A 15,089-nucleotide genomic window follows, 5' to 3' on the forward strand; every position below is an offset into this window, starting at 1 on the left:
AAAAAAAATACAAAAATAAAAACTGTTTTAATGCTTTTTTCTAAGGAATTATTGACCCACCCTCGTACCATCGGGGTTTGTCTCATTTTCATATTTTAGATTTGTCTCATTTTTCATTGATATCAAAGATTTGGTACAACATATTATTTATTATAAATGGTTAAGTTCTGCGGAAGTACGTGGCAATGCAATTCACAGGACCGAGATAAGTGGAATCAACTTGGAGAAGCCTTCATCCAGCAGTGGATAGATTCAGGCTGATGATGATTTGTTAATAAAATTCTTAAATTAAAAAAATTCGGAAAAGATATATTCCAATACAGTAAAGTTTGACGCAGGGTTTTGAGTGTATGAGAGTCCTACGAAAATAAACCACGTATTATGGATGTGCAATAGTGTGTATAATACACCAATATTAAATGAGCATAAATGCATAAACCGAGAGCAGTTGTCAGTATTCGACGTGGGACGTATCTTGACACGTCTGTAAATTTATCCCGTATTCTACCTTACTCGAGATCGGTTGCCTGCTTATCCTTACCCATTAGGTACTATTTCAGTTTCCATTATTTCTGAGTTCCCTGTTAAAAATAGACGACATTTGAGGAATTTTGCGCGTATCGTCTGAGGAGTCCTTTAGATTGCGTAGGTTATAGAATTAAGCCAACAATTCAAGTATTGTACCTATAGTAAGTAATTCACGAATTTGATATCTACTATATAATAAAAAAAGTTTCTTTCTATACACAGATTTTTTATATATGTTGCTGTTTTACGATTGATACCCACCATTAAACATGTAAGATTCAATATTCGCTCTAGTTTTATAGTTTTATTTATTGATACACATATTAATAGCTTCATTGAAACGTATTTTCAACACGCATTAGTTATTTTCTAAAATTTGCATAAATATAATGCATTTTCATTGATAAATTGAATCATATTTACCAGTTAACGCGTGAGAATGTACATTCTACCGGAAAGTTAATTTCCGCTTGCCCAACCATCATCATATTTCATTATTAAGCAATCGATATTATGCAAAAAAAAAACAAAGCTACGCCGAGACAATAAAAAATACGCAACTTGCAATAATTACTTATTGCAGTGAAGCTATTTATAATGTGTGGGATTCTCTTAATGTATGTGCACAAAAGTATAGACTATCAAAAACCACATATTCATTGAAAAAATGGGCCATACATTAATAAAATTGGTCCTCATTACCGAAAAACGTTTTGAATGGTGTGGGAAAAAAACAACAATCGTCATAGATTGGGCACAATATAGAGTGATTCGAATTTCTTTGCGAGATCCATTAGATTTTTTTTAAATTAGGAAATTTAATATACCCAATACAACGCCGTGTTTCTTCATCTAACATTTTTAATGGATTTAAGTTACCAAATTCCTAATTATTATTAGACTGAGATATTTGTTTCTAAATCGGCATTTTGTTGACCTCTGGATGTTTTAAATATTGTTATAAATGACTGTGGTATAACAAATATTATTTGGTTACACTGTGGCTTGATCCATACAGACAACAAAGTTATAAACCTATTGTAATTACAAAATGGACTGTAAGTAGCCAGTCACGAAACAAATGAGAAACTCCAATATATTATGTTCAAGTCAGTGATGCCAACCGTACTATAATTATAGTACAATACTATAATTTTGATTCCGCGAAAAATGTAAAATACTATAATGTTACGCCAAATATACCAAAATACTATAATTTTAAAGGATTCAAGACGAAAAATGTTCCAGTACTATATATTTTTTAGAAATACTATAATTTTTACCCCTTCGTACTATAATCAGCATAAAAAAAAGATGGCAATACTGATTCAAGTAGCCATTCCCTGTAAAAATAACTGCATTAAGAGAACCTCTTAGACTTAGATGATAAGATTGACATCCTGCGAATTCATTAAAGGACCCCTCTCTAAACACGTTAGTTGAAATGAATTTAGTAACCAGAATATTTGCCTCTTGTGATATGAACAACGGGTTCAAAATCTGCTCATGAGTAAAATGTGTTTTTTTAAAGCAAGATTTTGTACATTTTGATCCAACGCGTTGAGAATTTACAATACCTACACATATTCTATCTTTGAAGAAAATATATTATATGACATCAATTTTTTTTCATACTGAATACACAAGGATTAAGAATGTTACATTCATTATTATAGAAAAAAAACATAATTTTGAAAAACCTCACAAACCTAATTATATATAAGAAACAAATATAGAAAAAAATTGCACTAAGTGAGACTAGAAATCACATCTTTCACTTTCCGGGTGAATGCTTTTGCTTCTAAGCTATTCCGTCTATAATTCGCGCGATCCATAATAAATAATTCGTACAAATCACAGACGGATCGATAGCTTAGAGATGAAAGCACTCATCCGGATAGTGAAATACGTGAGTTTGAGTCCCACTAAATCCAATTTTTTCTAGATTTTATTCTATTCCGAGGTTTTTCAAAATTAGCTAATTTTTTACCAATTAATTATCAGATTTAACAACATATTACGGCCCTTATTGAAAAATTATCGAGTAGGTACTGTCAGCTGTGAAACCATTTGTATTTTCTTTTGAAAAGCAAATTAAAAATATTACTAGGTATATTACATGCTTAAATCTTATTTTCGTAATGAACTTAATAGTGTCATACCTATCTGGCCAATGTAGTTAAAATGAATATTTTCGAAATGAGAGTGAGTAATTTTAATTAAACAGCCCAAATAAATTTTTAAATTAGAAATTGTGCCAAGGTACCTGATATTAATTGTTATTTGATAACAGGTATGCCGCTACGATATTAATAATATAGACAAAAGGTGAGTAACATCAATGCCGTGTCACGAACAAAACTTTCTTGTAATTACTGTGACGAAATATAGTACCGTAATCTTTGTTACTATACTTTTATTGTTGAAATATTTTTGCATATGGAAGAATTCTGTAAATAAATGTTTGATAACTGATACGTATACAATTTGTGGAATATGCAATTGTGTAAGTAGGTAAAATGAGAAAATTTAAACACTGTCAAATAATTAATTTAGTAAATAATTAGTAAATAGTGAACGATATAATTGTGATTGCTCATTACAATCAGAAATATATATGAACATAGCCAATGAGAACATTATTACGAAACCGTGTTAGTAGACAGTAAAATAGTTACACCCATAAATTCTTTTGTCACTATCCTAACGTCAAAATGTGACGTTTAAAAATCATTAACAATTTAAATTCATAAAGTATTTACAGAACCATAAACAATTTAAAACTATCAACTGAATACTTTTTAATATTCAAAAAAAGAATGTTTTGTATGCATTTTGAAACAAGTAGGTAGATAGGTACCTAATGAAGTAGGTAGTATTACGGAAATCAAGCCATGTCCTGAATAAACACATTCACTTCAATGAAACTTACACCATTTAACACATTTTCATTATTCTCTCAACTTATCACCATAGAGACACGTGTTCATCACTAAATTATACTAAAAACTGATAGTTAAACACATATTTAAACTGAATATTAATACTTTAAACTTCAGAATTTTAACAATATTGTATAAACTTCAAAATGACAACACTCTTACCGGCCCAAGAATAAAATTACTCCATCTTACCGACGAATAGAATACAAATGATAATGAAAATAACCGTTACTATCTGTCCTGCTTATTCGTATTAAATTTCGCCAGGTTATAGAGCGAGAAGGAAGTTTGTATTTTGATAGTTGTCTTTTACCTGTATGTGAAGATATTCTAAAAGCAGGTACAACTAACGGTTGTTTGTTTGAATTGTACTAAATGATATATTTGTAGGTGAAAAAGAGATGTGAATATTTTTCTATGGCACTGCTCGAATCCAGGTAGTTTTCTTATTATGTATAAACAGGATGTTTCAGAAGTCATTACACCTTACAGAATTTACACAACGTCAAAATATCCACGTATTTAGGTATCTGTCTATTGTTTGTGAAATCTTTTTTTCTTTTCGCTCTCATCGTATGAGTATAAGTATAAAATATAATTTAATATTTATTTATGTACATACGTAAGTTCTTATTTCTTACTTCATACCATATCAGGTTCCAGTCTCTAAGTAGACATTTTCTCAGTCCCGTATCTTTTGACGCGTTAGTAGCACCAGCACGCATATAACTCATTTAACATTGGTGCTGGGTGTGGAAGGATATGTACAACGAAGGATGACGTTGGGCTAAGCCATTAGCTAAGTCCACATTTAGTCACTTCATCACCCACTTCCTCGTCAACTTTTAAACTCTGGTTTTACACTGATAAGTTTTGTGCATGCGCAGAGGAGATGCATCCGTTTTACTGTCTACATTCGTTCATCACAACTTTCACTTCGTGAAGTCAAAGATTCTATACGGGTATATATGGATAATATCCCATAATGCGCAATGTGCCCTATACTCCTCAATAAAATTCATTGTCATCATTTCAGTCGACATTTTGTAAAGAAATCGTAATATTTCAATACTAATATGCATCCAATTATGATCAACTATTCTTAACATCGACTACCAATAGACTAAAATAAATATATTTATTGAAAAGCAACTGCACGAATCACCCGAATCTTTCCGAAAAAATACGAGTGTGCGCTAGTACTTTCATCACAAAATAGCGGCTATTTTCAAACCGATTTGAGGGCCGACGACGCATGCCATGTGTTCAATTCGTAAGACGTACGGAAAAGTCCCGAATGTAGACTTGGCTATAAACATGCGTATGCCCAACCCAGGGGGCTCAGCTATTTATTCCCTTGCGAAATACCAAAATATAAATACCCAATACTAAATAAACACATGACAATTATTTCGAGAAAGTTATGTCGTATAACAACACTGATTGAGAACAATTCGATTCGAACGATCATTATTTAGGAGATAAATTATGTTGAATTGCAAATATTAGTAAGTACCTAAGTTAGTAATAAAGTCAACGCATTCAAATAGGCCGCCATTTTTATTATTATTTATTTACTAACAATGCCATCAGCCCAGATACTAACAGTGTTTTATTTCAGGACTGTTATCAAATGTAGCACAATACGTTCATATAATTCCGTCTACATATTAGCCTAGTGGCAGTGCCCCATAAAGCAGATGAGATGATCGCTCTTATATCAGAGAGTAAGAGAATTTAAAAAAATGAGTGTTTTACGGTTTACACAATCTCAGTAAAAAAAATATATGTTTAAAACTTGAAAACACAACTATTGCTTTATTTATAGCATGGCGGTACATCTATCGCAAGGCAGCCTCAAAATCAGTCAGAATCTCGGTTCTCGGCGTAGGTACATGTCTAAAACCGAAACTGTATAATTTATTGGGACAAAACTATTTGGTTAATTAGTTATTTATATTGGTGGGATAACGCGGTTTAGAAACACACGGTAGGCAGCAACATCTTGTGGTACAGTCTTGAGATCAAATCTGCACAATCTCTACCTATTTATTTTCTATGATTGCGTCGAGCATTTATTATATAAACGAAAAAAAAGTGTTTCAATCAATCACCGCAGAAATATCTGTTGGTATGCTTAATAGCCGAAATAAAAGGTCAACCAGGAAGTCGAAGAATGCCTACTGATAACAAGCTGAGATAATGTAAATTTACGTCCTTCATAATACAAAAAAATAATCATTTATTATTTTCAAAATTTGAATAACATTTCCAAAGATAACGTATATACGTCACCATGGGGTATTATCAATTAGTTTTGAAGCTGACTTAATGGAATAGATACTTTGTACACTTTTATAAAATAAGTTTATGGGATTTTTAGAATGTTACTGCATAGTAGACACAAGATTTTTATTTTTACTCAAAGGGTAGTGTAATGCCACTAGGGGTAGCAATATAAATAATGCAGTGTAATATGTATTTTTAACTGATAATATATTTTTTTTAAATGTATGTATCTCAAAATAGTGAAAAGTTTTTGTTTATTATTCTAAAATACTCTAACAATAAAGGTAAATGGTTATAATTGCTAAAATAATTAGAGTCTAATTTGTATTCCAAATTATGATTTCTGCACATGTTTTTTCATCGGGGGTCTGTCGACAACTGGATATTTTCAATATATCAAACCATATTTAATAATAGAAATTCAAAGTTTAATTTTAATATTTGCATTTTTTTTGAATATGAAAGAATGGACCTTCACATAATAATTTATAAAACTGTCATTCTTCTTCTTATCATCCCATCCCCTAGTGGAGGTCCGCCACCGTCAGGGTGATATTAGCCTTACCATCTGCTAGCCGGAACGACGCTGCACTCTTACTAATCATGGATGTTCTTAAGCCACGAAATGTAGCGTCGTTCTCCGCTACGCTTACCGTTGATCTTTCCTTGGCTGACAAACTGGGAAATGCTGTACTTTTGTCCTCTCATGATGTGACCGAGGTACTATAGTTTTCTGGTTTAGATACTACGCAGAACTCTTTGATATTTACCTTCAAATATATAAATATATATATATATATTATCAAGGCAAATACAGAATAGAAAATATTGCAATTTCTGACATTATAGGAAATTTAATAAAATAAATATGACTGTACAATACTATGTAAGAATAAGATGGGATCCTTTAACAAATTTACATTTTATAACATTATTTTAAAATTGTAAGTTCATCTTTGATTTAAAGTAAAAAATATTTTTCTTTTTAATGTTTTCAGATATATTGAATTGTATGTTATGAAAAATTGTCTCAAATTGCAAGCTTCGTATTTTTCCGCTAGGTGCCTGTGGTAGGTAAAGACGTTACCTTAATATACCTACATGTGGCTTAAAAACATATTTGGGATGTTATCTAAAATAACAATAAAACTCTTAATTCGATTTACTAGAATATATTTTAATATAAAACAGTTTATTAATAAATATTTTAAATTTGTCATTATTAATAGATCGATATAATGCAAAACAAACTAAATATTAGATTAAAATATACTAAAACAATATATACAATAATTAATAAATAATGCTAATTAAAACTAAAATACTTAACTACCGTATTCCAAATAGTTAAACATACTTTTCAGTGATCAGCAACGTTTTATTTTCACGAGGGCCAAGTTAAATATCAAAAACTTTTTGGCCGCATTTAGGTATAATAATTATACAAATATACTTTTCATATAATTATCCAAACGGATTATTGTAAAAATAATAAAGTTTAATTAATTCTTCGACATATTATAAAAAATATGCTTGCTTATTAATTTTTGATATTTTTTGAACTCGTCAATTATTACATGCCTGATCGCAGACATGACCCATTTTGAATGAAAGCTGTTTAATCATGTCAGACTCACCAGACACCAATAGTGAGGGCTGTGCGGCTAGTCAATGCACTCCCTCGAGATGTAGACATCATTTTTAGCGATGAGCAATGTGTATTTTTAAATAAATAAATAAATTTAAAAAATTACTGCTCTTCTTATTTATACATATTATGAAAATAATACAACACACAAAATAAAATATATTATTAAAATGAATTATATCGAGTAAATGCTAATTATTTTAATTATGGTAATGCTTACTATTTAATTTTATTTTTTTTTTAAATTGATGGAAAGCTTAATACTATAATCAACATAATAATAATGATACTTAGAAGGCTAACAATGGATACATTTAATAATGTAATTAATATTAAATCATAATAAATAGCTGTTGTAAAACACTGCTCTCTCTGTGTCTTAATAAAAATGATTTTTAAGCCGCCTAAGAAAAAGTTATGAAACAAAGTACCTATGTAACAATATAAATACAATTATAAACATATTATTATATGAAGATACCGTATATATAGCAAGTATATCCTTGGTAAAATAGTGAGCCTTATATTAAAAACTTTCACTTTGTCGACAAACAAATCGATATATCAATAACTGTCCTTAAATTTTTATCTGTGGCATTATTATAACAAAGCAATACAAGGTTGCCAAATCACTTGACATTGAGTTTGTATTACTCTATCAGGGGAACTGCGATAAAGTCATCGAGACTTGTGGAAGAATTACTAAATTTACTGAAATCGAGTTCTTCGTGAATTTCTGAGCTGGTATTATTAGAATTATCATTCGAAGATGACATGTCGATATCGTCTAAAATTCGTGAGTCTTTGGCTGTTTCTGGATTCAGTAATTTCTCATCATTAAAACCATGGCTTTTCGGCGCTAGGCCATTATTTATACTTCTAGATAATGACAACAATTGTATGGCAGGACTAGATATACCATCTGGTAATGTGAAGTCATCTACATCAGGGCCTGGCAGTTTAAAGCCATAACCATTGCGAATATCTTCAATTGTTATATTATTAACAGTATTACTATCATGATTTTTTTGCTTTATATCGCGTAGTAATTTATGATTGCTATTTAATTGATCTATATTAGTTTCATTTCCATTATAAACGCTCTCCATATTGCTGTCTGACGGTTCAGAATCTGCAAATATACCATCGTATTTCTCTGGATGGGATTTTCTGTCAATAATTCCGTATGTATCATCTCCGAATTTGACATTTTTAACAATCTTCTTACGAGGATATAGATTCAAGTGGACAAGCATCTGCGTAGGTTTATTTCGCGAAGAAATATTTGTGTTATTTTTTCTTTTCGAAGCTCTGTCAAAAGCATCATTTTTAATAATCGAAGGAGGAGGAAAATTTAAAACTCCTTGGGAATCTGTGTAAATTTTTGGTTGATTATATACGTGTTTATTATGAAATCTACCTGGGTAAAAATACGATGGATACGGTGGTGGGATATAATTGGGATAATTATTATAATTTGGATGTAAGTGACTTCCGACATATCCTGGAAAACCTGGGCTAAAATTAGGATAAGGTTTTAGTGGTCTAGGCCGTTTTGTCGTAGTTGTGGTAGAGATTGGTTCGTTTAAATGTTCAGGAAACGCCATGGTTTCTTCATCTTGATTTTCCATTGGGTAAATATCAAGCATTACGCTTAGAGGCCTAGTTTTTGAATGACCTTTAACTTTAGATGACTTTTTATTTGAATTCGATCCATTAGAGTCATTAACGTAATATTTAGTTGTCTCATCATTCTCAGAAGTTTCGTCAGTATTAATGATAACTGGTGTTTTAGGCTTTGAAATGTTGTTTACATTACATTGGTAACCTTTACATCTGTTAAAATTAGCACGCGGTGGATTTGAGTATAAATTATTACTAATTTGTTTAATTTTATTTAGTACTAAAGATGGAGCGAATCTAAATTTGTTTTCGGCTAATAAGTTAATATCACCAGGTGTACTAGGCTTGTATTGAACAAAAGGATCAGTTTTATTTGAATTCACAGAACGAGTGAATTCCGTAGGAGCTGCAGAAAAACTTTCATTATTAAAATTTCTTTGATAATTTATATTTTCATATACATCGGAATCATTTCTTTTAATCGAAGAATCTTTTGGAAGATTAGTACGTGGATGTAAATAAATGCCTGAAAATTTTATTCTCCGCGAAGGATTATTTTTTTTAGGACCATCTTTGTTTAATTGATCATTCATATATCGCAAAAGGTCTTCGAGATTTTTAGATTTTTGTTCACTTCTAAAATTTGATAGTTGAGGATAGTTTAAATTATAATTTGATTTATATATTGGTGGTGGCGTATTGGCTTTATATCGAAAATATGAGTTTTTTGGATTTAGAAATCGGAATGGTGATCCTACAAGCTCTTTTGCAATTATTTTAGGATCACTTGCCATGCCTTCTAAATCAAATACAGGATCATCACTTAAAGCCATATCAGATTCCTGATCTGAATTTGTGACATTTGTCAAAGTATCATCCGATTCCGTAGCTTCGTCTACATTTATGTCATCGTTTGCTGTTTCAGATAAATCATTTTGCTTTGGAAATATTGATATTGTATGCGTTTGTACACTGTTGGTATTTTGTTCTTGTTGAATTTGAGATATTACTGAGTTCTTGTTGAAATCATCAGATACAGTTTGATCAACTGCAGCAGAGAAGTCAAAGATCATAAGACACACCTGAAATAAAGAAAAACACAATATAATATACGCACTATGTAGGTAAATACTTAAATTACATTACGTAAATTACATTACAGTTGGGAGATAAAAATGTTATTTTTGGATGATGTATAAAAATCGATTCGTCAGAAGATTTGAAAAGGGGCCTCGAAACAGCTCAAACCAGTAATAATACTTTTTAATTCATACAAAAAAAAGATGGGTATTTATTACAAAATGACTATCCAATATTACCATAAGGGTGCAAAATCCCTGCAACTAAGATCAAAGTAACTACGACATGTACAGAAAAATTAAGCGACTAATATTATTATATCATTCATTACGTGCCATCGGTCTGAGCCTCGAGCATGCGATTTATGGTATTTTATTTTTATCGCGGGGGGCTCGATATCAGTCAGTTCATTTGGTCCCCACGTTCCTAAACCCGCTACTGTACAATATGTATTTAAATTTATTAAATGTTTGAAGAAGAAAAAACATAAGATTACAAATAATATGTACAGTAAATTTACCCACAAAATATTTTGATTACGTTGAAGACCTGACATTTCTATGCACACGAACCGGTTGAGATGAATATTTTTTTTTGTGGGAGAAGGTAATTTAATAAAGCTTTAATGATTATCGTCATATATACATTTAAGAAAATATGCAACTTTTATTAAAACGTGTTTCATGTCAATTGATAGTGTAAATATTTTAGGCGTTGTGTTATTCTAGTACCTAGGTAAGGACATCTAGTCATGGAATTGAAACATACAATTAAATGCAATATACATATTATATTATATAATGTATAAACGGCGAATATCTCAGTCAATTGCGTTTTGCAGACATTATTATTTTTTCAAAAGACCCAGAAGATTTTCAGAACGGGATGCAGGAGTTTGCAAATGAAAGCCGCAACGTATTTTTACTGATAAATGTCTCACAGGAAAAGGTATTGATAAACTGCTTTGCTGAACCAAAAGAAATCCTCAATAATACTTTGGACGCTGAAGGCGCACCTGGCGCGTATTGACCAGGCGGCCGATCGATGTAATTAACGTGCATTTTAAAGGTGGTAATTGAAAAATCATTATCTAGTCAGCAGCGAATGAGAATGGCATTCAAATTGAGCGGATCAAGAATGGGTCTATTTTGGACAACGAATCTCAATTGATGGTAGTATGCATGATGAGATTGTTCGCAGAATCAAACTGGTATGGAGTGCATTTGGGCGTTTGAATAGCAGTGGCGAAGGGTGGAGGTAGGCAGTTACGATCTGGCATAAATAGTGCAAATTAAACTTTGTAAGTCATACCTACGTATTTGTTTTTATTGAACTAAGGCTACAATTTACTGATAGTGTTGTTTAGTTTTTCAAAATCAATTAAATTCTGCCTAACCAAACCATAATAGTTTTGGTATATTTTGAGCGATCCGACAAAATTGTCCACACTTTTTCATTCATACTAATTGGTTTTCGTTGAATTAGAAATATATATTACATTTATGTTGTTGGTTAATTTTTTTAAAAACCAAACTATAATAAACAAAAATAATTAGAAGATAAAAAGAACTTTTTATATACAACGTTTTGTAAATTTTCTATTGAATCATATAAACTTGACTTGACTAGCTTAAACGATCAAAATTTTTTTTATTTGATAGAAATAATACTGAAATGTCATTTGACACTCATATTGATTTCCATAGTAACGCAGGTATATATTAATAATTTAGTTGTTAGGACCCTAGTAACCAATAATAGTGTGGATTGGATTACGGATTTCTTCCGAAATAACTTTCCATACAAAACAGAATTAACTGAAAATGAATTTAATTCTACTTAAAAATAGCTAAAAGTATTAAAAAAATGCATTGGCATCGTGTTATGATATATTCTAAAAGTTTCAAATGTCTAGCTAGTCGGGAAGTTAGTTAAAAATCGATTGCAAGATTTGTAACGGACAAACAACCACCGGACAAATAAGGATACGACCTAATAAAAACGTTGTAAAATATCCAAAATTATGTATGATTATATGGCATAATTTTAAATATTTTATAGATAGACGAGTATTTTTTGACTATTATCTATTATGGTTTGGCTTTCGCAGGGCTTAATTGAATTTAAAAAACTAACCACCACCATTTGTAAATTGTACTTAGTCTTACTTCAATGAAAACAAATACCTACGTATGTCAGACAAATTTTATTATGTATTATTTTATTTATTTTAGTGTGCACTAATTATGGCGGATCTTAACAGCCTACCTCCACCCTTCGCCACTGCTGAATAGTATACTCAAAAGTAACCTTCCATTGTATTTTAATGTAATTTGTTACGCATGTTAGTGCAATGTGTGCTACCAACCTTCACGTATGCATGTGAAACATGGACTCTTAATGTAAGAGAAATCCAAAGCGTGTAACTTTTAAAGATCACAAAAGAAACCAATTATTGATGAGGAAGCAGACAACAGTACGCAATGTGATAGAGATCGCTAAACAGATCAATAGGAATGGGCTGGCATGTTTCTCGGCGAATGGACAACCGCTGGACAAATGCCGTCATATAGTGAGCAACTTTTTTCCAATATGAAACTATTATCATTTTCACAGTTTACCATATTGCATTCGACGTAATATAAACAATTGTTTTTTCCTCCACCACCCACCACGTATCCACAACCGTTTTGCAGGCGTTTACCGTGGCGTAACGAACGTTAGGCGCTCTTCAAATTTGTGCCGAAACTGTCCCAGGAGCAACTTCCCAAGACCTTGGTTGGCGTGTATAAGAGTGTGCGTGATTCCTACTTCCATATAATGTATAACGGTCAATTTTATTCTCGATAAGAAAACACCTCGGTCGCCGTAAAATGCCGCAAACTTTTTAAAAACTGAGAATTTTTCTCGCGTAGATACCAAGTCGCAATGGCCACCGGTCCAACTGAGGGTCGGACCCACATGAGAAGCACTTCCCTTGCAACCGACATATGGGGTCACTCCCAGAGGATGTGATCGGCATGCTGAAATTGGCCACATAAGCAAGTCAGAGATTCTATTGGGCCAAGTTGACAGAGCTTGGAGGCAAAACCACCGTGTCCGGTTAAGAACTGCGAAGTCTAATAATAGTCTGGAGTCAATCTGGTTATCTCCATGCGCCACTTTATATTAGGAAAAAAAACAAATGCGTTTGTCTGCCCTTGAAAGAGGTGGTCCATCGCCCCTGCCATGCACGCAGCGCGGTGTCATACGCCTGGTCGCGTACAATAACTTTTCGAGCGTACCGGTCCATGGATCCAAGACCTGAAGGCAGCGATATGCAATGTCCTGTTGCAATGTGAATGTGCAAGTCTAACGGAAGCATTCTAGCAACGACAGGCAACGCGTCGGCAGAAGTCGACTTGTACTAGTACTACCATCGAAATTCACAGTTTCGTTTCATGTTCTGAATATATTATATAGTGTGTCTTGGGGATTTTTAGAATGATGCCACGACCCCGTTAAATAGGTACCCTTGAAATACGTGTCAGCATTTTAGATAGCATATCAATTCTAATTATTATTATTAGAAAACGGTTCACTTATAAACCGTTTAAGATGCACATTCGTGACATATTATTTTGCAATTAACGTTTCTGAATATTTCTATTTTCTCGTTACAGGACGGATATTAAAAAAATCTTTTTTGCATTATCTGTCAATCTTAATTTCTTTTTCTTCGCTCTGACAATCACGCGGGCGTGGACTTTGAATAATGGATCACTCATTCAAATGTCATAATGTTTCAACAGTTAGTTAATTGTATATTTTCCAAAGAAAGTATAACTAAGATAAGCACACATCAACCACTTAAAAAGAAAGCAGTCCGATGAATATCAAAATATATTTTAAAATAATATACATATATGGTTTGGCGGCTCTCGTAGTGTAGTGCGCAAGGCGCTAGCCTTCCGTCACGGAGTTCTGGGTTCGATTCCCAGTGAGGTCAAAATATATTTACATAATCTAATATGTATACTCCTCAAGCCTGGGTGTTTTACCACTATTATTGGGCTTCACGGCCTGTTGTGGTGTTTAATAAAGAAACAACAAAGAAAAAAAAATATATAAAACTATAAGTTACAACATATTTTTCTAACTTGATCAAAAAGTCTTGTATATTAGACTACCGATTATCCGGGGAGATTTGGGAGACAAAAAACACGCATAACCCGAACTATGATTTTTTCTTTTTAAAATACTACATAATTTTATATTATACATTTCTAAAGCAGACAATTATTTTAACATGTTTAACACTCATTATTTATTAAGAAAATCTGTGATTTTAGTTTGTTTTCAGGAATCTTTTAGGCTTCGGCCACATATGTAGGTGCTTCGCTAGTGCTGAGCTAGTAGATATGCTTGTCTACTAAAAACACTACTGCCACATTTTACGCTACGTGTTTATGTACAAATTCATTTGACATTTGGAAGCGCTCAAGTTAACAACGATATGTCACTCTCAAAACCAGATAGCTACTTCTCACAGAGAATTTAAGTTTAAAATTTAGAAAATCTCAAATTCGAACTTGTTGGGTGAATAATATCAATTCATCCCATGCGTCATTATCCATAACCTCAAAATATACGGTGTTTGACGTTTGTTACACTGAAGAAACACCCGCCATCTTGCAAAATTACTAAGTGACACAATAAAAATAACCAACACGTTTGTTCGCCGGGAGACTCACGAGGTGACTAAAGCCTCAATTACATTGAGCTTCTTTACGAGCTGTGTGTTGGCGAATTTATAATCTGCCTGTAAAGTCGCCAACAAACAGCTTGTAAGGAAGCTCAATGTAATTGAGGCTTAATAATCACGTAGCGAGGCGCGAAGCGTGCACTGTGGCCATTGCGATAGTATAGTGTGCGTCCGTTCGCTAGGATATGTCATCTAGCAAGTAGCCACCAAGCAAGGCACGAGCTGCCTATGTGGC

At 32.3% G+C, this 15,089-nt stretch overlaps 1 protein-coding gene across 2 annotated transcripts in view; it reads right to left on the reverse strand.

The window, feature by feature from the left end:
- Cad74A (cadherin 74A) overlaps nucleotides 1–3,644 on the reverse strand; it is a 40,897-nt gene extending 37,253 nt beyond the window's left edge. Inside the window, exon 1 of one of the 2 annotated variants that reach the window (XM_085952241.1) lies at nucleotides 3,461–3,644. The gene's annotated coding sequence lies outside the window, so the exon portion shown is untranslated. Of the gene's footprint in view, nucleotides 1–3,388 lie in introns of both variants that reach the window. The other variant, XM_085952240.1, reaches the window with a different exon arrangement.
- Nucleotides 3,645–15,089: the final 11,445 nt, after the last annotated feature.

The sequence above is a fragment of the Rhyacophila brunnea genome, unplaced genomic scaffold (assembly GCF_057557595.1).
Source record: "Rhyacophila brunnea isolate RB1 unplaced genomic scaffold, BYU_Rbru_1.0 scaffold_3, whole genome shotgun sequence".
Classification (NCBI taxonomy): Eukaryota; Metazoa; Arthropoda; class Insecta; order Trichoptera; family Rhyacophilidae; genus Rhyacophila; species Rhyacophila brunnea.